The sequence below is a fragment of the Oratosquilla oratoria genome, chromosome 17, assembly GCF_046742065.1.
Source record: "Oratosquilla oratoria isolate Oo_2021 chromosome 17, ASM4674206v1, whole genome shotgun sequence".
In the NCBI taxonomy this organism is placed as follows: domain Eukaryota; kingdom Metazoa; phylum Arthropoda; class Malacostraca; order Stomatopoda; family Squillidae; genus Oratosquilla; species Oratosquilla oratoria.
In genome coordinates this window covers 8,418,032-8,444,538 of record NC_134793.1, presented here as the reverse complement: position 1 = coordinate 8,444,538, position 26,507 = coordinate 8,418,032, and the positions used below count along the sequence as shown (strand labels likewise).

At 43.0% G+C, this 26,507-nt stretch overlaps 1 pseudogene; it reads right to left on the bottom strand.

The window, feature by feature from the left end:
* Positions 1-21,162: 21,162 nt before the first annotated feature.
* LOC143034224 (uncharacterized) lies at positions 21,163-22,472 on the bottom strand (annotated as a pseudogene).
* Positions 22,473-26,507: the final 4,035 nt, after the last annotated feature.

The window sequence follows — 26,507 nt, the reverse complement described above, 5'->3', positions numbered from 1 at the left end:
TTGTATCAAGTCTCGATATCTACATGCTGCAATAGAAGAAACGTCATCTGAGGACCAAGCCTATATTGTCAACACACACGGTGATTTTTCTGTCTTATCTGTTGGCATTTACTACCAGCTACTTGCCCATGATAAGAACGACATAAAATTCGTTCGTCATTAATGTTTCACTACGTGATAAAAAATTAGATACAACATAGATACAGCAGCTTTACCAAAAAGGCAGTAATACGTGTGATTCATGATTCCGAGCTACACGTAAATTAAAAGTCAAAACAATGACATCAAGGACGTGCCTTTTTTAGGAAAAATAAAAGAAATAAGCGTACTCCAAAAGTATTACATTTCGGAAAAGCTGAAATAAAGACAGTCCACCACAACTAAAGTGTAGGCATGAATTAACTTGAACACATGAATATGTATATGGATTTGGATTTTCTTACGTAAGCAAGACAAAAATGAGTTGAAGGTGATGGGAGGATGAAGGTGATTATGATTTGGTTCAACGTCACAAACTCCCCCCTATCGGGAGGTTAGGACGGTGTCCCTTACAGTGGACTTTGTAGCAGGGTTCGAATCGTCATCATCTCGACCTCCGCCGCTGTGACATCATTGGCGATACTGATTAATATATATATATATATATATATATATATATATATATATATATATATATATATATATATATATATATATATATATATATATATATATATATATAATGCAGAAACCACAGGGAAAATAAAGTCGGGATACCAAACGTTTCCGTCTATTGCGATACCCTCAGAGTACTCTGAGAATGTCGTAATAGACGGAAACATTTAGTATTCCGACTTCATTTTCCCTGTGGTTTCTGCAATATTATTTAGGCACGCGTTATTGTGATTATTTTTGCATTCATACATATATATATATATATATATATATATATATATATATATATATATATATATATATATATATATATATATATATATATATATATATATATATATATATATATATATATATATATATTATTAGCATATATATATATATATTATATATATATATATATTTGTGTGCGTATCATTGAAAAATTGGAGCAACTTCTACGTTCTTTTTTCCTGATCTCGACTTTTCTTATGCTGGCGCACTGTGTCGTGCTGAGTTCTCTAATTACCTGGCCAAACAACATTGAATGTTTAGGTAAAGGCATGGGAACTATCTTGATTTAATGCAGAGCTTTTGCCTAACAGCTAGGCATCTTCAGTGCTAATGAATACAATCTGCGAGGGTTGAGTATTTATACACAATACACGAATTACAAACACTTCAGTCCTGATCCGGTCAACCAATCAGGAGGCAGGACGCGTAGCGCCGTCCACTTGCCTATCGGCCATGAACCTATAACGGAGCTCAACTTCTTTACATGTGGAGGTAGTAAATGGGTCCGGAATCTGTCTGTTTATGGTAGGGTTTTTATCTTTTATGTATAAGGCTTCCATGATGTGCAGGCGTGTGTAGTTGGTTTCTGTCTGTATGATAGTGATGCCCTCCTCCAAGTTCTTCCTTGCCATTGGGGTCTGATGTACGTCTTCGTGGTGTCGTTTGATAGCGTCGTTGGAGAAGTGAAGTGTAAGGCACCTCGTGAGCTTTTGCGTAGTCATCCTTTTGTATCTTTGGGGGCTTCACGGTTTCTTTTCCTGCAGGTATATTCATACACGGGATGGCAACGTTGAAGTTTCGGGGTCCTCTGGCAGTGGTTGTTCTTAATTAAGGAGTTGGGATGTCTCCACCTTTTTGTAGAAAAAGACCAGATCTATTTTGTCGTTGTCGTTATTAGGACTCGCGTCTCTGTGGATGTTTTTTTTTTGTGCGTCCTCGTTGGCTCTATAATGGATGGACATAGTGTTTTTGTAGAAAAAATATATTCTGTCTACTCTTATTGAGCTATGAGCTGGGGGTGAGCATCATCTGTCAAGGTCCTTGTTGATGGCGATTTGCTCCTCTCTGTTAGAGAGGCAATTGTTTACCAGGACGTTCGTCGCTCTGTCGAGCTGTGCGTGGGTTCGGGTCCAGTCGGTACAGTGCGTCACGTCCCTTCTGACGTAGGTGTCGATTGTGGACCTCCGGTAGCGTTGTGTTCATTCACTATTTCCATTGAGGCAGAGCCCTTGGTTGGTGGGCTTGGTATACACTCCGTTCCTAAAACCTTTAGAACTTCTTCCTTTACATCTAGGAAAGGGAGCTGCCTACTGATGCTGTTCTCTAAAGCAAAGTTTAGGCCGGAGATGCACCGTAGGTTGCTCCTCAGGTCTTCGAGCTCCCTACGGTTCCTCACGAGGACGAAAATGTCGTCTCCGTGACGAACGTATATGGGAGGCTTTCTGGTGGTACTGAATATCTCTTCATCATCACCATGAAAAAGTGGGCGAAGAGGGCTCCAAGGGGTGAGCCTATAGCCACACCATCAATTTTTCTGTAGAGGTGTCTATTGGGACCATAGAAAGGGGCCTCCTTCGTACAAATCTCCAGCAGCAGTAGGCAGCTCCTTTTCTTAGATGTAAAGGTTGAAGCCAATTTTCAAGGTTTCAATGACCAAGCCCACCAACGTTTCCAGGACTCTGCCTCAATGGACCGCGGAACACTGCTCTTCGTGGCACCCGCTGAAGCCGGTCTTCAAGAGGTGGAAGATCCAGTGGAAGAGTTTCATGGAGTCTCTGCTGTAGTGGACGCGGAGGGACCCTCTGCCGCAGAACGGCATCCCACAATTCTTCTGGTACGGGCTCCGCGTCCCGTTCGCGGATGATCTGCCTGACACCTTCGGCAGGAGTCTCCGCGTGGTCGAGCTTGGGAATTGCGGTCATCGTTCGGCAGGACGACATGATCGCAATACGACTCGTAGCTCGACAATTGCCGAAGGGTTCCGCCGAGGAAGAGGTCTTCTGCGAGAGGACTTCTCGACGCGTCAGATTGAAGGATTGGTGTGTGTGTGTGTGTGTGTGTGTGTGTGTGTGTGTGTGTGTGTGTGTGTGTGTGTGTGTGTGTGTGAGTGAGTGTGTGTTTGTGTGATTGTGTTTGTGTGAGTGTGTACACGCGTGTGTGTGTGTGCACACGTGTGTTTACATGTATCTTAATACCAATAACAGTTAAATGTGTTTAATGAGCGCATATCTCCGTGAATGTTTTAGATACGGTCTTAGCCCTAAAATTTAGGGCCTTGCTAAAGATGGGGTATACTGTATATAATCGTAACTATCATTGTTATCTGCCGCACTTCTAGGTATTAGTGTAAAAAGAGAAAAAATTAGTACACATGACCTACCATTGGTGAACCTGTTGCGAGTCACTTTTCAGATTAATTATGCTTCCCTAAATGTTTCCTTACATTTAATATTAACGACTTCATTATTTTACCTATAATCGACGTCAAACTGATTGATATGTACTTCACACAAGGATTTTTACCCTTTTTAAATACAGGAACATGTTTCCATGGCGTCAAGTAATAGGCAAGAATCCAGTGTCTGCCGACTTAGTAAATACTTCCTTCAACTACTCACAGATTTCAATTTTGCACTCCTTTAGCACTCTCTGAAAAAAATTAATGAACCATGCCCCTGGTTCAATTCGCCAATGGCAGGGTTCGAACCACCATCACCTCGACCTTTACACTAGTTAGTCTCTCTCTACCCCATTGAAGATCGGGTTGCGATAAGGTACCATATTTAACATCTCTGACCTCACAGATAAAACCCACATGTGCATTGATATCTTTGCTAAAAATGATAAAATTGTGTAAATAGACTTAGACTTCTGTCTCCATCATGTGTCTAAATCATTATTCATCATTCATTGGGTATTCGCAAAAGTTCGGATGTCCCGAATGGTGTTAAAGCCTGGTACTTTATTAGATTGAGATGATATTGAAATTGACAAGAAAAGTGACTTAAATTTAAGAGAGAAAATATGATTCCCGATTCCCAAAGATATGAAAAATTCAGATATTACTGGCTTGTGCCACGGTCTTTAGTCGTCAAAATTCAGTTACGTGAACGAAGAACGTTCGAATAGAGAAATTGGAGAAAGAAGACGACACGGGTCAAGTTCCGAATTTATTCTTGACCCGTTTCGCTTTGAGCTTCTTCAGAGGAACGATTATCTGGGTCGAAGCTGACGGTATACATGCTGGCAATATGGAGAAGGTTTCCCAATGTATACATTCAGCTTCGATCCAGAGGCTCTGAAGAAGCTCAAAGCCAAACCAGTTAGGAAATAAACTCTGAACTAGACCCATGTCTTCTTCTTTTCCCATCTTCCTCAACTTGTCATAACGTTTCAAAAGAACGTGAATGTTCCACGGAGAAGAAGAGTATCTTTGTATCCCTGGTTCATCATGTCGTCAGTACTCTGTCTACTAATGCTTTCCGTTGACTCATTGATTTGGTTTAATGTCACAAACCCCCCTACCCTAACAGGAGGCTAGGACGATGCCCTTTACAGAAGAATATGTAGCATGAAATTTAATGCACCATGCCCTTGGTTCAACTCGCCGATGGCAGGGTTTAAACCGCCATCACCTAGACCTTCGCCACAAGCAGCGACGCTCTAATCCGTTCGGCCAGCGAATAACCATAGTACTTACTTACTGTGGGGTATCCTATGGACTCGGGCGGAAATATGTTTTGTACAATGTTTCATACGTATTTCACAAGTAACTAGATTTGTTAATCCTGAGAATTAGTCGAGAAAAGCCACATTCTCCCTATAGCCTTGTACTGTGGCTACAAGTTATGTGTATGCATTTGTGGGAAATCAAGAGGTGTCACTTTCTGTTTTGCAATTGCGTGGTCATCACTTTCTTTTCCCAAATCTAGTTTGGAATGTTTCTATTACTATGCTTTGAAATGAATTGGTTTCGTATACAATGAAGTTTTACATATGGCTCCTTTTGTTTTCACAGTGTACTCGGAAATGTTACTGACCTCGATGGTTGCACGATGTCTGTCTCCGATTCTGTCCCAGGTAGGTGTCAATTTGTGTCTTTTGATGTGGTCATTTTCGTATTTAACCACTATATATTGAGCCTGTTGTACTACACTTCACTCCGCTGGATCTTGAACCTCATGTAGATTCTGGTCTGCCAACAGTAAGCCTCTCCATGTCATTCGGTCCTGCGCTGCTTCCATCCAGGTTGCTTTATTTATTCCTCTTCTGTCCATCTCCGCATCCACACAATCCATTCATCTCATTCGAGGTCTCTCTCTGGGTGTTCTTCCAGGCATTGTACCCATCATAACTCGTTTTGGAATTCTATGTTCCTCCATACGCGCCACATGCCCAGCCCATCTCAATTTTGTTCTACTTATAACATCTGTTATTTTGTCTTGATTAGTTATTTCTCTCAGCTCATTATTGTGTCGCCTTCTCCACCTATTCTCATTTTCTTCAAAAATTGGTCCAGTAATTCGCCTCAAGATTGTATTCTCAAACACCAGTAATCTTTGTTCCATTTGTTTTGTTAAGGTGTTGTACTACAACAGACAGTATATCTAGGACTGATATATATGTAAGATCCCCTGTTCTTAACTGAAACGGAAATTATAAATCCCAGGAAGGTGTCAATTTACGTCCTTTGAACTGATAACTTTCGTATTGAACTACTACATTTTGATCCTGTTGTACTACAACAGACAGTGTGACTAGGACTGATATATATTCACTGATATACCGGGGACTTTGATATATATCATGCCACATGGAGAACGTTTTGTTTAAAAGTTGAAACTGTAGATATGTTTGTATACTGTGGTTTAGGGTAAGGATTAGTTTTTGACCACCTGTGTTTGGGGTTTCTCGACTGAGGAGTCTAGATTTATTTTGAGAAAAACCTCACCGTTGGAGGAGTAATTATCCCGTGATCGAATGTTTTCCCTCGCTTTCAGAATTACTCTATGATTCTCCATTTCCTCTTTACAAGAGTATATTACAGATAATCAGATAATTGGCTAGACACTTGTGTATCATGACTCACGTTTCACGAGTAAAGGACACACTGTCTCTTTAGCCGTATGAGATCACTTGTTCTTAACTGAAACAGAAACTTAGAATCAAGCCACCATACTGAAAGCGTTAAACGGTGCCTCGGTAAGACCTCTCGTTTTTTTTTTATCTGCAATTCAAATATATGTATATGTATATATATATATATATACACACACATGTATCTACCTATCTATATCTAATTTGATTCAATTTGCCATTGTAACTATCATAGCACAAATCGCTCTATGATGGAAACAATCTGGTCTCACGTTCAGAGGGACCGTAATTCAAAGCTCGCGCAAGGCCGGACCTGATTTACGTCGCCGTTACGAGCGATTTGTTCTGTAATAGATACAACGACGAAGATAATCAGTTTAGTTACCAACTTGCTCTCTGGTGACGTTGGGTCTCGCAGGAAACGGGCTTAAGGACTGTAGATTTCAGTCGGCCCAACCCTGGTTGTATTCATGTCATTTATCGAGATTTAACGATCTAAGTGGTGGGGTGGTAACGCTTTGGTTTTCTACTCAGAAGGGCCGAAGAACAAAGTTCGCGCAGAACCGGGTCTGATTGTTTGATATATATATATATATATGTGTGTGGGTGTGTATGTTTATCATTGAAATTTGCTGCAACTTCTGCGTTCACGTTTTTTTTTTTTATATTCTCGATTTATTTTTATGCTGGCGCACTGTTTCGTACTGTGTTCTATAATTACCTGCCCAAACAACATTGGAGGTTTAGGTAAAGGCATGGGAACTATCTCGATTTAATGCAGAGCTTTCGCCTAACAGTTAGGCATCTTCAGTGCTAATCTGGATTCTGGATTCCAAGAAAAGACCACCTCGCTTGCGCGGGATCGGGTTTTGTGGGAGGGGAAGAATGTCTGTTAGAAAATGAAAAGATAGTAGTGTATAAAAGAGGGCTATTGCCACCGGGCGTATTGAGAGCCATTAGGGGCTTATTTATTGTCGTGGCTTAGGAGAACTGGGCTAGGAGCTTGGACGGCGGCGTCAATGCCGGGAGGAAGAGCAGATTATATCACCAACGAAAGTTTGGAAAATGGTAGGAGACGTAGTAGGAGAGAAAGGGGGAAAAACGGAAAAATCTTTAGTGGGAGGTAAACTGAAATGAGAAGATGTAGTATAAGAGAAAGTGAGAAAGGAAACGAATTTTAGTCGAAGAAAAAGGAAGTGTATATGTTTGTGCGTGGGATGCGGCTATGTTCGTGAGAGGTGTGTGTGTGTAATTTACGGTTAGTGAGTAGATTTCACTTCCCGCGTGTAGAGGGCGTTCCTGATTAGCCCCAGGTAAGGCATGAGAATTCCTGTTTTACCCCAGGTTGGGTTTGAGTAGCCTGTCAGTTAATGGGCTACATGCGATATTATTATTATTATTATTATCATTATTATTACCATTACTATTATTATTATTACATTATTGCGGCTATCACCAGTCAAGCTGGTGAAGGGGTGTATTACTTGTAGGTACGGTTATACACGTCTTATCGTGTACACCGCACGTGGGACGGGCGCAGCTGACAGATAGTCTGTACGGTGTGGTCTAGGTGTAATATGTTGTATCAGATGTTTGTGTTTGGCGTGCAGTTTTTCTAGGTGTCTTGAGTGAAGTTTGTATTTGTGTTGGTTGAGTGGACGGATGTTGGAAATTTGGTGTAGAGACTCAGTGGTTCTGAAGTCGCTCCATCGCGAGCCCGTGATGAACTGGACAGCGGCATTCTGAACCTTCTGATGCTCGTAGTTATTAGTGGCACATGTCAGCTGGCTTAGTCCCGGGGACTGGCACAGAATCGGTCTGACGAGGGCTAATTCTGGATTCTGGATTCCAAGGAAAGACCACCTCGCTTGCGCGGGATCGTGTTTTGTGGGAGGGGAAGAATGTCTGTAGGAAAATGAAAAGATAGTAGTGTATAAAAGAGGGCTATTGCCACCGGGCGAATTGCGAGCGATTAGGGGCTTATTTGTTGTCGTGGCTTAGGAGAACTGGGCTAGGAACTTGGGCGGCGGCGCCAATGCCGGGATGAAGAGCAGATTATATCACCAACGAAAGTTTGGAAAATGGTAGGAGACGTAGTAGGAGAGAAAGGGGAAAAAACGGAAAAATCTTTAGTGGGAGGTAAACTGAAATGAGAAGATGTAGTATAAGAGAAAGTGAGAAAGGAAACGAATTTTAGTCGAAGAAAAAGGAAGTGTACATGTTTGTGCGTGGGATGCGGCTATGTTCGTGAGAGGTGTGTGTGTGTAATTTACGGTTAGTGAGTAGATTTCACTTCCCGCGTGTAGAGGGCGTTCTTGATTAGCCCCAGGTAAGGCATGAGAATTCCTGTTTTACCCCAGGTTGGGTTTGAGTAGTCAATAGTAGCGATATTATTATTATTATTATTCACATTATTACCATTATTATTATTATTATTACATTATTGCGGCTATCACCAGTCAAGCTGGTGAAGGGGTGTGTTACTTGTAGGTACGGTTATACACGTCTTATCGTGTACACCGCACGTGGGACGGGCGCAGCTGACAGATAGTCTGTACGGTGTGGTCTAGGTGTAATATGTTGTATCAGATGTTTGTGTTTGTCGTGCAGTTTTTCTAGGTGTCTTGAGTGAAGTTTGTGTTTGTGTTGGTTGTGTGGACGGATGTTGGAAATTTGGTGTAGAGACTCAGTGGTTCTGAAGTCGCTCCATCGCGAGCCCGTGATGAACTGGACAGCGGCATTCTGAACCTTCTGATGCTCGTAGTTATTAGTGGCAGATGTCAGCTGGCTTAGTCCCGGGACTGGCACAGGATCGGTCTGACGAGGGCTAGGTACAATCGACGTTTGGTTCTCAGTGTTGCAGTTTTGAAGCGTCTTAGCTTACCCAGCACAGCCCTAGCCTTCGCTCCCTGCTTGCGAAAGTGTGGGGTCCAGGTAAGGCCACTATCAAGTGTGCTACCCAGCACACGGGTATGGTCCTTCGCTGGGATGTTTGTGTTGTTTATTTTAAGAGGAGTGTTTTGTGATTGTTCTGTTGGTTCGTTTGCAGCAGAAGTATACAGCATTGCATTTCGACGCGTTGGTCTTAATGCGCCACTGTTGCTCCCACGCGTGTGCCCCGTCTAGGATGTTTTGCATTACGTGTAACGCTCCCTGCAGCGTTTTGTGTCTGCTTATGTGGTTAGTGTCGTCCGCATACGAAAGAGTTAGAGCCTGGTTGCGAGGATAAGCTGGCTCTGGCAGGTCATTCGTATATAGATTGTACAGAGTGGGGGCAAGGACTGACCCTTGCGGTACTCCAGCCTTCGGCACAAAAGGTTGGGACAGACAGCCCCGCCACTTTATTCTTATTGACCTGTCGTCCAGGTAGTTGCAGAGCAACCTTGTGAACGGCAGGGCAAAGTCGAAGTTGTGGTACAATTTGTACTTAAGGCCTTCATGCCAGACAGTATCGAATGCCTTCTCCAGATCCTTACAAACCAAAATGGCCTTACCAGGGCGACCGTCTGGCGGTCTTTGAACCCATTGAGTGATTATGGATATTACGTCGTCTGCACCGCGCCCCGGCCGAAAACCAAACTGGCAGTCCCTCAGCACATTCTCCGTCTCTAGGTACACGGTCAGGCGGCGGCATAAGACGTGCTCAAACACCTTTCCAAAGTACTCCAGAAGGGAGATCGGCCGGTATGAAAGGGGGGCGGAGGCAGGTTTCTGGGGTTTAGGAATGAGGATGGTATGGGAGGCCTTGAATAGTTGTGTGAAGTACCCAGAGGCTAGTGAGCTATTATATAGTGTCGTCATGTGTGAGATTATGTTGTCTGGCATACGTTTGAGTATGTGTGCATCGATGCCTGAGGGGCCAGGGGATTTTAGTTTTAATGCCGAGATAACCCCCTTTACCTCCTCCAAAACGATGGGGCAGATAAGGGGATCATCTTCATCTAACTGAGAGAGATCAACAGTCTCGTCGGGAATGAGGTCACTACAGCTGTGCAAGGTGCTAAAGCAATGTGGTCCTTGCACAGGATGGGGTTTAAAGACCTCACTCCATGCTGACGCCAGAAGGTCAGCTTGGTGTTGGGGGGAGTGTGCAGAGTGGTTAAGATGGTTGATGACCTTGGGTGGAGGCACAGAGCACTCCTCCAGCTCACGTTTGAGGGTCCTCCAGAACTTGGAAGGGTCCTTCTCACAGGCGCCGGAGAGCGAGGCCATCAGTTGCTCCTCCTCTCGATGTGAATCGATGTAGAGGGACTTCCTCAGGCTACTCTGTAGCCAGTGCATGTCTCTTAGGATGGCGACACGGGCCTCTAGGGGTGCTTGTAATAGATCTGTAGATCTGTTCTGTAGTGCAATGCGTAGTCTGTTAGTGCGCATAGAAGCAGTGAACGTGGCAATCTTTCGGTGCTTTGTTCTAGGAATGTGCTTTTTTACAGCGTTTTTTACAAACTTTGTAAGTGAGCGCCATTCCTGCTCTATCGCCGCTTGTGGAGTGTTGTCCATGTTTGTGTTGGTGTATGTCGTGAGAGTGTTTTTGAAGCCTTCCCAGTCGGCCTGACTGTAACGTAACCGAGGCTCACTGGGGATAAGGGCTAATGACTACAATGTGCGAGGATCGAGTATTTATACACAATACGCGGATTACAAACACTTCAGTCCTGATCCGGTCAACCAATCAGGAGGCATGACGCGTAGCGCCGCCCACTGACCTATCGGCCGTGAACCTATAACGGAGCTCAACTTCTTTGGATGTGGGGGTAGTAAATGGGTCCGGAATCTGTCTGTTTATGGTAGGGTTTTTATCTTTTATGTGTAAGGCTTCCAGGATATGAGGGCGTGTGTGGTTGGTTTCTGTTTGTAGGATAGTGATGCCCTCCAAGTTTTTCCTTGTCAGTGGGGTCTGATGCACGTCATCGTGTTGTCGTTTAATATCACCGTTGGAGAGGTGAAGGGCAAGGCGCCTCATGAGCTACGTCGTAGTCATCCCTATGTATCTTTGAGGGCTTCACAGTTCCCTTTCCTGCAGAATTGTAGATTTTTTTTATTCTGTCTACTCTTACTGAGCTTTCAGTTGGGGGTGAGTACCATCTGTCAAGGTGCTTGTTGATGGCGATTTGCACCTCTCTATTAGAGAAGCCACTTTTTACCAGGACCTGTATCGCTCTGTCGAGCTCTGCGCGGGTTCGAGTCCAGTCGCTACATTGTGACGGCCCTTCTGACGTATGCGTCGATTGTGGACCTCCGGTAGTGTTGTGGGCATTCACTATTTCCATTGAGGCAGAGTCCTGGGTTGGTTGACTTGGTGTATACTCCGGTCCTAAAACCTTGAGAACTGGCTTCAACCTTTACATCTAGGAAGGGAAACGCCTACTGATGTTGTTCTCTGAAGTAAAGTTTGGGCCGGTGACGGCTGCAGGTTGCTCCTCGAGTCTTCGAGCTCCCTACGGTCGCTCACGAGGACGAAAATGTTGTCTCCGTAACAAACGTATATGGGAAGCTTTCTGGTGGTACTGAAGACCTCTCTCCATCATCACCATGAAAAAGTTAGCGAAGAGGACTCCAAGGGACGAGCCCATAGCTATACCATCAATTTGTCTATAGAGGTCTCTACTGGGACCATAGAAAGGGGCCTCCTTGGTACAAATCTCCAGCATCAGTAGGCAGCTCCTTTTCCTAGGTTGAAGCCAGTTCTTAACGTTGCCAGGACTCTGCCTCAATGGACCGCGAAACACTGCTCTCCGTGGCAACGCTGATGCTGGTCTTCAAGAGGTGGAAGATCCAGTGGAAGAGCTTCGCGGAGTCACTGCTGCAGCGGACACGGAGGGACCCTCTGCCGTACAACGGCATCCAATAATTCGACCGATATGGGCTCCGCGTCCCGTTCGCGGATGATCCGCCTGACACCTTTGGCAGGAGTCTCCGCGTGGTCGAGCTCGGGAATTGCGATCACCGTTGGGCAGAACGACATGATCGCAATACGACTCGTAGCTCGACAATTGCCGAAGGGTCCCGCCGAGGAAGAGGTCTTGTGCGAGAGGGCTTCTTCGACGTGTCAGATTGAAGGATTGGTGTCCGTGAGTCCGCGTACGTACAGTGTGTGTGTGTGTGTGTGTGTGTGTGTGTGTGTGTGTGTGTGTGTGTGTGTGTCTGTGTGTGTGTGTGTGTGTGTGTTTGTTTGTTTACATGTGCCTACAACGTTTAAATGTGTTTGTTAAGTTAATATCTCTGTGAATGTTTTAGATACGGCCTTAGCCCTAAAATTTAGGACCTTGCTAAAGACGGGATATATATCATCGTAACTATCATTGTTATCTGCCGCCTTTTAGGTATTAGTGTAAAAAGAGAAAAAATTAGTACACATGACCTATCCTTGGGGAACCCATGTTCTGAATCACTTTTCAGATTAATTATTCCTCTCTAAATGTTCCCTGATTTGATATTAACGACTCCATCATTTTACCTACAAACGACGTCAGACTGATTGATATGTAGTTCATAGAAAGTTTATTACCCTTTTTAAATACAGGAATAATGTTTTCATAACGTCAAGAAATAGGCAAGACCAGTGTCTACCGACTTAGTAAATACTTCCGTTAACTACTGACAGATTTCAATTTTGCACTCCTTTAGCACTCTCCGAAAGAACTTCGCCTTTAGCCGTGGATTTTGTAGCTTCAAGTCGATCTATATGTTTGACTACATTTCCCTTGCTAATGCTGATGCTAGTTAGTCAATCTCTTCCCCATTGAAGATCGGGTTGCGAAAAGGTACCATATTTAACCTCTCTTACCTCGCAGATACTATCCAGATGTGCGTTGATATCTTTGCTAAATATTATAGAATTGTATAAATAGACTTAGACTTCTGTCTCCATCATGTGTCTAAATTAATATTCATCAGTCATTGGGTATTCGCACAAGTTCGGATGTCCCGAATGGTGTTAAAGCCTGGTACTTTATTAGATTGAGATGATATTGAAATTGACCAGAGGAGTGACTTAAATTCAGGAGAGAAAATACAATTCCCGATTCCCAAAGACATAAAAAAATCAGACGTTACTGGCCTCCGTCACGGTGTTTAGTCTTCAAAATTCAGTCACGGGACGAGGACCGTCTCTCTTCGGAACGAAGAACGTACGAATGGGGAAGTTGGAGAAAGAAGACGACGCGGGGTCTACTTCTGAGTTTATTCTTGACCCGTTTTGCGTTGAGCTTCTTCAGAGGAATGATTATCTGGGTCGAAGCTGACGGTATACATGCTGGCAACATGGAATAAGTTTAAGTGAACCAGACAGGGTGAGGAGAAAATGCCTCGAAGCGGCCGCCATTCAAAGCTTCAAAACCATTGAGCAGAACAGAGGCATGTTTAACATCGCCCCTCCTATCATCCATCTGTTACCCGCATTAAATAAATGTATGAAATGTCCCCCTTAGTCCACTTCAACAAACTGTCCGAAATGTCCTCCTTTGTCTCCACCAAGTCCCACCCCGCCCCCCCCAAACCCCCTCCCTCTCCACCTACCTCCCACCCCTCCCTGATAACCTCTCCCCCACCCCTCCCTGATAACCTCTCCCAGTTCCTTCCCTGTTGGCTTATATGTGCTCAGAGTGTGTGCCATGCCTGTACTTGAAAAAGCTGTAACACGCGAAACGTAGTACCAATAAAGGTTTCAATCTCACAAGGTGTTTATTCTCAGTCTTGTCGGCTTTTGCCATTGTGATTCAATAAGTTTATCAATGTATACAGTCAGCTTCGATCCACAGAATCTTTCTTCTGAAGAAGCTCAGAGCGAAACCGGTCAGGAATCAACTCTGAACTAGGCCCGTGTACACTCTATTTCCACTATCCTCAACTTGTCATAATGTCTCAATAGAACGTGAATGTTCCACGGAGAAGAGGACCGTTGTATCCCTGGTTCATGATGTCATCAGCACTCTTGTCTACTAATGCTTGCCTTTGACTCATTGATTGATTTGGTTTAATGTCACAAAGCGCCCCCCCCCTACCCTATCAGGAGGCTAGGACGATGCCCTTTGCAGGGGACTTGGTAGCGTGGAATTCAGTAAACCATACCCTTGGTTCAAGTCGTCGGTGGCAGGGTTCGAACCGGCGTCACCTCGACCTTCGCCGCAAGAAACGACGCCCTAACCCGCTCGGTCAGCGAGAATCCATAGTGCTTACCTATTGTGGGGTATCCTATGGACTCGGGCGGAAATATGTTTTGTACAATGTTCATACGTATTTCACAAGAAACTAGATTTGTTAACCCTAAGAATTAGTTGAGAAGAGACCCATTCTCCCTATAGCCTTGTCCTGTGGATACAAGTTATGTGTATACATTTATGGGAAATCAAGAGGTGTCACTTTCTTCTTTTGCAATTGCGGGAGCATCACTTTCTTTTCCCAAATCTAATTTGAAAGGTTTCTATTACTATGCTTTGAAATGAATTGGTTTCGTATACAATGAAGTTTTACATATCATGGCTCCTTTTGTTTTCAGTGTACCACGGAATGTTACTGACCTCGATGGTTGAACGGCGTCTGTCTCTGATTCTGTCCCAGATAGGTGTCAATTTGTGTCTTTTGATGTGGTCATTTTCGTATTTAACCACTTTATATTGAGCCTGTTGTACTACAACAGACAGTATATCTAGGACTGATATATACGTAAGATCACCTGTTCTTAACTGAAAGAGAAATCATAAATCCCAGGAAAGTGTCAATTTACGTCCTTTGAACTGATAACTTTCGTATTGAACTACTACGTTTTGATACTGTTGTACTACAACAGTGAGTGTGACTGGGACTGATGTATATATTCACTGATATACCGGGGACTTTGATATACATTATGCCACATGGAGTACACTTTGTTTAAAAGTTGAAACTGTAGATATGTTTGTATACTTGGTTTAGGGTAATGATTAGTTTTTTGGCCATCTGTGTTTGGGATTTCGCGACTGAGGAGTCTAGATTTAATGTGAGGACAACCTCACTGTTGGTAGAGTAGTTGTCCCGTGTTCCAATGTTTTCCCTCGCTTTCAGAATTACTATATAATTCTCCATTTTCTCTTTACAAGAGTATATTACAGATAATCAGACACTTGTGTATCATGACTCACATTTCATGAGTAAAGGACACACTGTCTCTTTAGCCGTATAAGATCACTTGTTCTTAACTGAAACAGAAACCATGAATCAAGCCACTATACTGAAAGCGTTAAACGGTGCCTCGTTAAGACCTCTCGATATTCTTTTATCTGCTGCAATTGAAATATATGTATAAGTATATATATATATATATATATATATATATATATATATAGATATATAATATATATATATTGAAGAGTTAAACACCATATGAGGACGAAGCCTTAATTTGTACGAAGTTTCGCTTATTACAGCTTTTTCAAGTACAAATTGAGATACATATGCTTGAGATTAAATAAGGGGAAAGGAGGGAACGGGGAGAGAAAAGAAGAAGGGGGGGAAGGAAGAGGAGGAGCAGGAGGGGGAGGGGGAGGAGAAGAGGAGGAGAAGGGGGAATTGAACACTGGGAAAGGTTGAGAATGGTGGCCCAAACGTCCGAGGGCGAATTGTTCACAAAGGGTGGTTTAAATATTTAATTATTTTTTGCTGGCCATGGGTATTAGGGGAAGTATGTGGGGCGAGATGTTAAACATGCCCCTGTTTTGTTTAATAGTGTTCGTTCCTTGAATGATCGCTGCTTCTAAACACTTCCTGCGGATTTCGTCTGGTTCTCGTATCAGCAGCTCTGCATTCTTCCAGTCCATAAGATGGTTTTCCTTGTTTCTACGTGTCACACATGCATTGGTGGTGACATCATGCCTGACGTCGTAACGGTGTTCACGTATTCGTGTATTCAGGGCGCGTGGCGTTTCTCCGATGTAAACTTTATCACATCCTGAACACGGAATACGATAAACACCGGCTTTGGTGCCCGGCGTTTGGTTGTTGCGTATTTTCGTCTTCTTGATGTCTTTTATCGTGGACCCATCCCTGGGTATGAGATCATATCAGGTATCGAGATTTAACGATGAGAGTGGTGGGGTGGTAACGCTTTGGTTTTCTGCTCAGAAGGGCCGGGTCTGATTGTTTGATATATATATATATATTCTATAATATATATATGTATATATATATATATATATATATATATATATATATATATATGTGTGTGTGTGTGTGTGTGTGTGTGTCATTGAAATTTGGAGGAACTTCTGCGTTCACGTTTTTTTTTTTTTTTTTTTGCTGATATTCTCTACTTTTCTTGTGCTGGAGCACTGTGTCGTGCTGAGTTTTATAATTACCTGGCCAAACAACATTGGAAGTTTAGGTAAAGGCATGGGAACTATCTTCTTGATTTAATGCAGAGCTTTCGCCTAACATTTAGGCGAGGGTCGAGTATTTATACACAATACACGGATTATAAACACTTCAGTCCTGATCCGGTCAAACAATCAGGAGGCAGGACGCGTGAACCTATAACGGAGCTGAACTTCTTTGGATGTTGGGGTAGTAAACGAGTCCGGAAACATTCTGCTTATGGTGGGGTTTTTATCTTTTATGTGTAAGGCTTCCAGGATATGAAAGCGTGTGTAGTTGGTTTCTTTCTGTAGGATAGTGATGCCCTCCTCCAAGTTCCTCCTTGTCAGTGGGGCCTGATGTATGTCTTCATGGTGTCGTTTGATAGCGTTGTTGGAGAGGTGAAGTGTAAGGCGACTCGTGAGCTTCGTCGTAGTCATCCCTATGTATCTTTGAGGGCTTAGCAGTTCCTTTTCCTGCAGGTGTACTCATACACGAGATGGCTACGTTGAAGTTCCGGGGGTCCTCTGGTAGGGGTTGTTGTTCTTTATAAAGAGTTGGGATGTCCTTATGTTTTTGTAGAAAATTACAAGATCTATTTTGTCGTTGTCGTTATTTGGATTCACGTCTCTGTGGAGGATTTTTCTAAGTGTGTCCTCGTCGGCTCTATAATGGGTAGATATAATATTTTTGTAGATTTCTTTGTATTCTGTCTACTCTTATTGAGCTTTCAGCTTGGGGGTGAGTACCATCTATCAAAGTCCTTGTTGATGGCGATTTGCTCCTCTCAGCTAGAGAGGCCATTGTTTACCAGGACCTGCGTCGCTCTGTCGAGCCCTGCGTGGGTTCGGGTCCAGTCGGTACAGTGCCTCAGAGCCCTTCTGACGTAGTCGTCGATTGTGGACCTCCAGTAGCGTTGTGGGCATTCACTGTTTCCATTGAGGCAGAGTCCTGGGTTGGTGGGTTGGGTATATACTCTGTTCCTAAGACCTTGAGAACTTCAACCTTTACATCTAGGAAAGGGAGCTGCTTACAGATGCTTTTTTCTGAAGCAAAGTTTAGGCCGGAGACGCGCCGTAGGTTACTCCTAAGGTAGAGGTGTCTATTGGAACCCTAGAAAGGGGCCTCCTTGGTACAAATCTCCAGCATCAGTAGGCAGCTCCCTTTCCTAGATGTACAGGTTGAAGCCAATTCTCAAGGTTTCAATGACCAAGCCCACCAACGTTGCCAGGACTCTGCCTCAATGGACCGCTGAACACTGCTCTCCGTGGCACCCGCTGAAGTCGGTCTTCAAAAGGGTGGAAGGTCCAATGGAAGAGTTTCGTGGAGTCTCTGGTGCAGTGGACGCGGAGGGGCCCTCTACCGTACAACGGCATCCCACAATTCTACTGGTACGGGCTCCGCGTCCCGTTCGCGGATGCTCCGCCTAACACCTTCGGCAGGAGTCTCCGCGTGGTCGAGCTTGGGAATTGCGATCACCGTTCGCCAGGACGACGTGATCGCTATACAACTCGTAGCTCGACAATTGCCGAAGGGTCCTTCCGAGCAAGAGGTCTTCTGCGAGAGGACTTCCTTGACGAGTCAGATTGAAGGATTGGTGTGTGTGTGTGTGTGTGTGTGTGTGTGTGTGTGTGTGTGTGTGTGCGTGTGTGTGTGCGTGTGTGCGTGTGTGTGTGTGCACACGTGTGTGTTTACATATATCTTAATAGCAATTACAGTTAAATGTGTTTGATGAGCGAATATCTCTGTGAATGTTTTAGATACGGTCTTAGCCCTAAAATTTAAGGTCTTGCTAAAGTCTAGGTATATAAAATCTTAACTATCATTGTTATCTGCCGCCTTGTAGGTATTAGTGAAAAAAGTAGTTACATATGACCTACCCTTGGTTAACACATGTTGTGAGTCAATTTTCAGATTAATTATGCCTCTACAAATGTTCCCTTATATTTGATATTAACGACTCGATTATTTTTACGTATAACCGAAGTTAAACTGATTGATATGTAGTTGTGCATAGAAGGTTTATCGTCCTTTTTAAATACAGGAACAAAGTTTCTATGACCCCAAGAAATGGGCAAGACTCCAGTGTCTACCGACTTGGTAAATACTTCCGTTAACTGCCCACAGATTTTGATTTTGCACTGGTCTAACGGTTCGACAGACACGTGTTTAAAGTGGTGTGAACGTGTGAACGGGGTATTTGGGGTTTAACCAACGTGTTCGACAACCAAATTCCCCGTTATCACATCACTTTAAACACGTGTCTGTCGAACCGCGTTCGACGAACCGTTAGACCGTGGAAAGCCCCTCTCAGCATTCTCCGAAAACTTCGTCTAGACCCGTGGATTTTGTAGCTTCAAGTCGATTTATATATATGACTACATTTCCCTTGCTAATGCTGATGCTAGTTAGTCTATCTCTCTCTACCCCATTGAAGATCGGGTCGCGATAAGGTACCATATTTAACATCTCTGACCTCACAGATAAAACCCACATATGCATTGATATCTTTGCTAAAAATGATAAAATTGTGTAAATAGACTTAGACTTCTGTCTCCATCATGTGTCTAAACTATTATTCATCATTCATTTGGGTATTCGCAAAAGTTCGGATGATATTGAAATTGACCAGAACAGTGACTTAAATTCAGGAGAGAAAATATGATTCCCGATTCCCAAAGACATGAAAAATTCAGACATTACTGGCTTCTGCCACGGTCTTTAGTCGTCAAAATTCAGTTACGTGAACGAAGAACGTACGAATAGGGAAGTTGGAGAAAGAAGACGACACGGGGTCAAGTTCCGAGTTTATTCTTGACCCGTTTCGCTTTGAGCTTCTTCAGAGGAACGATTATCTGGGTCGAAGCTGACGGTATACATGCTGGCAACATGGAGAAGGTTTACCAATGTATACAGTCAGCTTCGATCCAGAGAATCGTTCCTCTGAAGAAGCTAAAAGCGAAACCAGTTAGGAAATAAACTCTGAACTAGACCCGTGTCTTCTTATTTTCCCATCTTTCACAACTTGTCATAACGTTTCAACAGAACGTGAATGTTTCACGGAGAGGAAGACCGTTGTATTCCTGGTCCATCATGACATCAACACTCTTGTGTACCAATGCTTTCCTTTGACTCATTGATTTGGTTTAATGTCACAAACCTCCCTACCCTATCAGGAGGCTAGGACGATGCCCTTTATAGAGGACTTTTTAGTGTCGATTTAATTAACCATGCCCTTGGTTCAACTCGCCGAAGGCAGGGTTTGAAGCCGATGGCAGGGTTCGACGCCGATGGCAGGGTTCGAACCGCCATCACCTCGACCTTTACCGAAAGCAGCGACGCCCTAACCCGCTCGGTCGGCGTTAAGGCGGAAATAGGTTTTATACAATATTTCATACGGATTTCACAGGTAACTAGATTTGTTAACCCCAAGAATTAGTCGAAGAGCCACATTCTCCCGATAGACTTGTACTGTGGATATAAATTATTTGTATACGTTTGTGGTGTTTCGTTCTGTTTTGCAATTACGGGGACATCACTGTTTCTTTTCCCAAATCTAGTTTGAAATGTTTCTATTACTATGCTTTGAAATTAATTGGTTTCGTATACAATGAAGTTTTACTTGTCATGGCCACTTTTGTTTTCACAGTGTACCCGGAAATATTACTGACCTCGATGGTTGCACGGCGTCTATCTCTGATTCTGTCCCAGGTAGAATTATCCTATGAGTCTCAATTTTCTCCTTACAAGAGTATACTACAGATAAACAGATAATTGGCTAGACACTCGTCTATCGTGACTCGCATTTCATGAGTAACTGGCACATTGTGTCTTTAGCTATATGAGATCATTTGTTCTTAAATGAAACAGAAACAACGAATCAAGCCACCATATTGAAAGCGTTAAACGGTGCCTCGTTAAGACCTCTCGATATTCTTTTATCCGCTGAAAAAGAGAGAAAAAAAAAAAAAAAAAAAAATATATATATATATATATATATATATATATATATATTACACTGGGGAACATAATTCAACTTTTTGTCAGTTGCATACATTTTGAGCCCTTATTCTGGGTAAATTGAGGTCACTGATTTCAAATATGGCACCGTTTTTTTTTTTCTATCTGGTCTAGTTTTGTTGCGGTGAGTTACCTCCCATTTGCTACTCTATATAGTTTGACTACCATATACTACCGCTAAAAATCTAAACCAGCACACAGTGAGGAATTACCAAACACGTAGAATTAATTTTTAATTACTTTTATTTACCTTGACAAGCATATTTTGGATCCATCAGTTGCTTTTGTGAACTATGCCAGATTTATTCAGGCACAAACTTGCGTTTAATGGACTGTCTTGAATATCGCCTCTCAGTGCAGTCTCGCTGAATGCTCCAGCAATAGTCCGCCATCATGTGAATGTCCCAGCGACCTTGATATCTGTCTTCCATGACTTTGATATCCTGGTGAAAGCGTTCACCTTGCTCATCACTCACGTCCCCTAAGTTTGCCGGAAACAGTTCAAGATGACTGTTCAAGAAATGCATCTTAATGCTCATGTTGCAACCTAACACATGAAAACTTTCCATCAAAGATTCAACGAGCTCTTTATAGTCCTCTGATTTCCTGTTTCCAAGAAAGTTCCTTACAACAGAAACGAATGCTCCCCATGCATTTTTCTCAACATCAGTCATGGATTGAGTGAAGGCTTGGTCTTTAATCAGCGTCCTAATTTGAGGGCCGTCGAAAATACCTGCTTTGAGTTTTTCTAGCGTTAAACCAGGGAACACTTCACACAGATACTTAAAACAGTCACTCATTATCGAGCGCCTTGACAAACTGTTTCATAAGGCCCAGCTTGATGTGAAGGGGCGGGAAAACAATTTTTTCACTTTCCACTAGGGGTTCATAAATGATGTTCTTTTTCCCAACATTGAGGCTTTCCCTAACTGGCCATTCCTTCTGAATCCAGTGTCTGTCTTTGGCTCTGCTGTCCCAGAGGCAGATAAAGCAAGGAAATTTTGTATACCCACCTTGCTGTCCTAGCAAAAAATTTACCATTTTTAGATCAACACAGATGATCCATTTGTGTTCTTCATATTTGAGTAGCTCCAAAACCGTTTTGATGTGTTCATATTTTTCTTTCAGGTGTACTGAGTGTCCTATGGGTATTGCGCCAAAGATGTTGCCTATATGTAATAAAACACACTTCAGACTCCGCTTAGAGCTATCTATAAAGAGGCGCCACTCTTTCGGATCATAACCTGGAGCTTCCATCGCGGTGACTAATCCAGGAATATCACAACAGTAGACAAAGTCAAATTTAGAATCAAAGAACTGTAAGAGGTTCTTTTCTCTGTTGCGAAAGAATGTTACCTTTGTGTCTATTTTCAGCAAGTTTTTATCTTTTAACCGTGAAGCCAACAATTCTGACAGCTTTTTAGACAGACCCAGATCTCGAACTAAGTCATTGAGTTCTGCTTGGCTAAATGTTTCCGGTTCTGTTGATATGCCTGCAAAATCTAAGTCATTTCTGTTAGTTGACTCCTCTGTGACCTCAGTGTCACATTCACTGTCAGATTCAACAGAAGCAAGTTGAGTGAAGATAGGCTTTGGAACATCATCTGAATGGGGCACAGGCCTGATTGCTGAATCTAGACTAGGGTATGTGATAAGATGACGAGTTTTACTAGTGAAACCAGCAACACGAGTCACGCAAAAGTATCAGTCTGTGACATGGTCCCGTGGCTCACGCCATATCATCGGAATACCGAATGTTATTTTGTCTTTTCCTTTAGTCCATTGACGCAAGTTTTCTTCGCAGGAATGACATACCTTATGCGGTGCCCATGGTTTGTCTTGATCTCCAAGTTTCACTTTAAAGTAGCAAAAGTAAGCTCTCTTCACAAATTCACTAATGTTCCTTCTTTGCTTTGGAGCTGTCAATGCACCACAAATGTAGCAGAATGAATCCGGGCACGTCACACATTTCCTTCTACTTGCTATAGAGGCCATGTTTCCTTTGATTGAAGTCAACACTGTTTACAGAATGATCACACCTGGAAAAGAAATAAAATAATTGTTTTAATGAAATAAAATAATAATGCACACACAAATCTATATTTGACGCACTGATGTAATTAAGAATAGTACTTGATGAATGTAAACTAATATGCTTATTACCTCCCTTTGCTATTTTCAGAACATATCACCTGATATGTAAATTGCCGCGTAGCATCAAAACTAGACCTGATCTGCACAAACGAATGCCATTTTCAGAATCTGTGACCTCAAATCTACCAGAATCAAGTGTCAGAACTCATGCAACCGAAAGTGTGTTCCCCAGTGTTATATATATATGTATATACATACATATATATATATATATATATATATATATATATATATATATCTATCCATGTATCTACATATCTATAAGCTGATTCAATATGCCATTGTAACTATTATAGAACAAATCGCTCTACGATGGTAACAATCTGGTCTCACGATCAGAGGGACCGTAATTCAAAGGTCGCGCAAGGCCGGGCCTGATTTACGTCGCCGTTACGAGCGATTTGTTCTGTAATAGTTACAACGACGAAAAGAATCAGCTTAGTTACCAACTTGCTCTCTGGTGACGTTGGGTCTCGCAGGAAACGGGCTTAAGGACTGTAGATTTCAGTCGGCCCAACCATGGGTATGAGATCATATCAGGTATCGAGATTTAACGATCCGAGTGGTGGGGTGGTAACGCTTTGGTTTTCTACTCAGTAGGGCCGAAGTTCAAAGCTCGAGCAAGGCCAGGTCTGATTGTTTGATATATATATATATATATATATATATATATATATATATATGTGTGTGTGTGTGTGTGTGTGTGTGTGTGTGTGTGTGTGTGTGTTTATCATTGAAATTTGCAGCAATTTCTGTGTTCACGTTCTTTTTTTCTTTTTGTGATATTCTCGATTTTTTTTTATGCTGGCGCACTGTTTCGTACTGAGTTCTGTAATTACCTGCCCAAACAACATTGGAGGTTTAGGTAAAGGCATGGGAACTATCTTGATTTAATGCAGAGCTTTCGCCTAACAGTTAGGCATCTTCAGTGCTAATGAATACAATGTGCGAGGATCGAGTATTTATACACAATACGCGGATTACAAACACTTCAGTCCTGATCCGGTCAACCAATCAGGAGGCATGACGCGTAGCGCCGCCCACTGACCTATCGGCCGTGAACCTATAACGGAGCTCAACTTCTTTGGATGTGGGGGTAGTAAATGGGTCCGGAATCTGTCTGTTTATGCTAGGTTTTTTTTTTATCTTTTATGTGTAAGGCTTCCAGGATATAAAGACGTGTGTGGTTGGTTCCTATCTGTAGGATAGTGATGCCCTCCTCCAAGTTCTTCCTCGTCAGTGGGGTCTGATGCATGTCTTCGTGGTGTCGTTTGATAGCTCCATTGGAGAGGTGAAGTGTAAGGCACCTCGTGAGCTTCGTCGTAGTCATCCCTATTTATCTTTGAGGGCTTCACAATACCCTTTCATGCAGGAGTATTCATACACTAGATGGCTACGTTGAAGTTCCGTGGTCCTCTGGCAGGGGTTGTTCTTTATAAGGAGTTGGGATGTGTTCTTTTTTTTGTGGAAAATGACTAGATCTATTTTGTCGTTGTCGTTGGTGGGATTCACGTCTCTGTGGCGGATTTTTTTAAGTCCGTCCTCGTCGGCTCTATTATGGGTGAACATAATGTTTTTGTAGATTTTTTTTTTTCATTTTGTCTACTCTTATTGAGCTTTGAGCTAGGGGTGAGTACCATCTGTCAAGGTCCTTGTTGATGGCGATTTGCTCCTCTCTGTTTGAGAGGCAATTGTTTCCCAGGACCTGCGTAGCTCTGTCGAGCTCTGCGGTGGTTCGGGTCCAGTCGGTACAGTGCGTCAGGTACCTTCTGGCGTAGGCGACGATTGTGGACCCCCGGTAGCGTTGTGGGCATTCACTGTTTCTATTGAAGCAGAGTCCTGGGTTGGTGGGCTTGGTATATACTCTATTCCTAAAACCTTGAGAACTTCAACCTTTACATCTAGGAAAGGGAGCTGCCTACTGATGCTGTTCTCTGAAGCAAAATGTAGGCCGGAGACACGCTGTTGGCTGCTCCTCAGGTCTTCGAGCTCCCTACGGTTCCTCACGAGGACGAAAATGTCGTCTCCGTGACGAACGTATATGGGAGGCTTTCTGGTGGTACTGAAGACCTCTCTCTCCATCATCACCATGAAAAAGTTGGCGAAGAGGGCTCCAAGGGACGAGCCCATAGCTACACCATCAATTTGTCTGTAGAGGTGTCTTTTGGGACCATAGAAAGGGGCCTCCTTGCTACAAATGTCCAGTATAAGTATGCAGCTCCTTTTCCAAGGTTGAAGCCAGTTCTCAACGTTGCCAGGACTCTGCTTCAATGGACTGCGGAACACTGCTCTCCTTGGCACCGCTGATTCTGGTCTTCAGGAGGTGGAAGATCCAGTGGAGTGCCTGCTGCAGCGGACACGGAGGGACCCTCTGCCGTACAACGGCATTCCAATAATTCCACCGATATGGGCTCCGCGTGGTCGAGCTCGGGAATTGCAATCACCGTTGGGCAGGACGACTTGATCGCAATACGACTCGTAGCTCGACAATTGCCGAAGGGTCCCGCCGAGCAAGAGGTCATGTGCGGGAGGGCTTCCTCGACGTGTCAGATTGAAGGATTGGTGAGTCCGCGTACGTACACGTGTGTGTGTGTGTGTGTGTGTGTGTGTGTGTGTGTGTGTGTGTGTGTGTGTGTGTGTGTGTGTGTGTGTGTGTGTGTGTCTATAACGTTTAAATGTGTTTGTTGAGTTAATATCTCTGTGAATGTTTTAGTGTGTGTGTGTGTGTGTGTGTTTACATGTGTCTATAACGTTTAAATGTGTTTGTTGAGTTAATATCTCTGTGAATGTTTTAGATACGGCCTTAGCTCTAAAATTTAGGGCCTTGCTAAAGACGGGATATATATCATCGTAACTATCATTGTTATCTGCCGCCTTTTAGGTATTAGTGTAAAAAGAGAAAAAAATTGTACACATGACCTACCCTTGGTGAACCCATGTTCTGAATCACTTTTCAGATTAATTATTCCTCTCTAAATGTTCCCTTATATTTGATATTAACGACTCCATTATTTTACCTACAAACGACGTCAGACTGATTGATATGTAGTTCATAGAAAGTTTATTGCCCTTTTTAAATACAGGAAAAATGTTTTCATGACGTCAAGAAATAGGCAAGTCTCCAATGTCTACCGACTTAGTAAATACTTCCGTTAACGACTCACAGATTTAAATTTTGCACTCCTTTAGCACTCTCCGAAAGAACTTCGCCTTTAGCCGTGGATTTTGTAGCTTCAAGTCGATCTATATGTTTGACTACATTTCCCTTGCTAATGCTGATGCTAGTTAGTCTATCTCTTCCCCATTGAAGATCGGGTTGCGATAAGGTACCATATTTAACCTCTCATACCTCGCAGATACTATCCAGATGTGCATTGATATCTTTGCTAAATATTATAAAATTGTATAAATAGACTTGGACTTCTGTCCCCATCATGTGTCTAAATTAATATTCATCAATCATTGGGTATTCGCACAAGTTCGGATGTCCCGAATGGTATTAGAGCCTGGTACTTTATTAGATTGAGATGATATTGAAATTGACCAGAGGAGTGACTTAGATTCTGGAGAGAAAATACGATTCCCGATTCCCAAAGACATGAAAAATTCAGATATTACTGGCTTCCGTCACGGTCTTTAGTCGTCGAAATTCAGCCACGGGACGAGGACCGTCTCTCTTCGGAACGAAGAACGTACGAATGGAGAAGTTGGAGAAAGAAGACGACGCGGGGTCTACTTCTGAGTTTATCCTTGACTTGTTTTGCTTTGAGCTTCTTCAGAGGAATGATTATCTGGGTCGAAGCTGACGGTATACATGCTGGTAACATGGAGTAAATTTACCAATGTATAGAGTCAGCTTCGATCCAGAGAATCTATCCTCTGAAGAAGCTCATAGCGAGACCAGTCAAGAATAAACTCTGAACTAGGCCTGTGTACACTCTATTTCCACTATCCTCAACTTGTCATAATGTCTCAATAGAACG